Consider the following 1,142-nt stretch of genomic DNA (forward strand, 5'->3'; position numbering starts at 1 on the left):
AACAATCATGGTTCTTAATATTTACAAATGGTACCGTTTGACCTACAAATAGGAAAACCAAACTCCTTTCAAATTTTCTTCAAACGAAACTTGCAATGCTCTATGGCAATGAAATGCTCTAGCCCTTACAGGAAACATTTCAAATGGAAAAAAAAAAAAGTCCCTTTATTTACCGAGTATGCTTTTATATAATATCCTTTTATGCATTTACTTTTCACAAATGACTCTAGCTCCTCAAATATTTATGGGTTTAAAAATTTCATCGAATTTCCCCACTGAATGTGTGGGTTGGGTCTGTCTCAGGGTACAGGGACCTCTTTACATCCTGACGGATGAGAAATGGCTGCATCCACAAATAGGAAAAAAAAAAAGGCTGTGCTGTTGCCACCTACTTCCCATGTTTACAGAGCTAACAGGGTAAGAATGGGTAAGCTTGGAGTTCACATCCAAAATGGCAGCATTCTTCAAACTCAACTGTTGTCTTTTCCCACAACTGTGCCCGTTGTGGAGGGAGTGCCTGCCCAGCACTCCAGGCACTCAGGGCCAGTACATAAGGTGTCGGCAGCTGCTAGGGAGAGCACGGTATGAGGGGTGGGCAATATCCAGCTCCCTTTGTGCTGAATTAACGGAGCACAGCAACCAGTGTCTATTCCCTTGTGCGGTGTCATTGATATGAATATAGAGGAACTCAGACATAGATAAATCCAAAACACAAACGATGTGCCAAACATAAACAACTAATTTTGAAAAAAATGCCATCTTTGCACTTATTTTATCCAAATACTTCCAAACCCTTTTTATTTTGCAATATATAAAAAATATCAGCGAGAATGATCTAATGTATCTCTCACCCAATTTCAACTATTATCAACTCAACACCAATCTTGATTCATCTATACCAGGGGTGGGGAACCTTTTTTCTGCCAAGGGCCATTTGGATATTTATAACATCATTCTCCGGTCTTACAAAATGATCAACTTAAAAATTAGCCTGCTATATTTGGTCAAACATTTAATTATCTCACCCCTAATGCCTTGGCAGGGCCAGAACAGATGATTTTGCCGGCTTCGTACGGCCCACGGGCCAGCGACCCCCACCTCTGATCTAAATCCTCACTCATTCCTCTCTGTTAAATCTAATA

This window comes from Myotis davidii, unplaced genomic scaffold (genome assembly GCF_000327345.1).
Source record: "Myotis davidii unplaced genomic scaffold, ASM32734v1 scaffold356, whole genome shotgun sequence".
In the NCBI taxonomy this organism is placed as follows: domain Eukaryota; kingdom Metazoa; phylum Chordata; class Mammalia; order Chiroptera; family Vespertilionidae; genus Myotis; species Myotis davidii.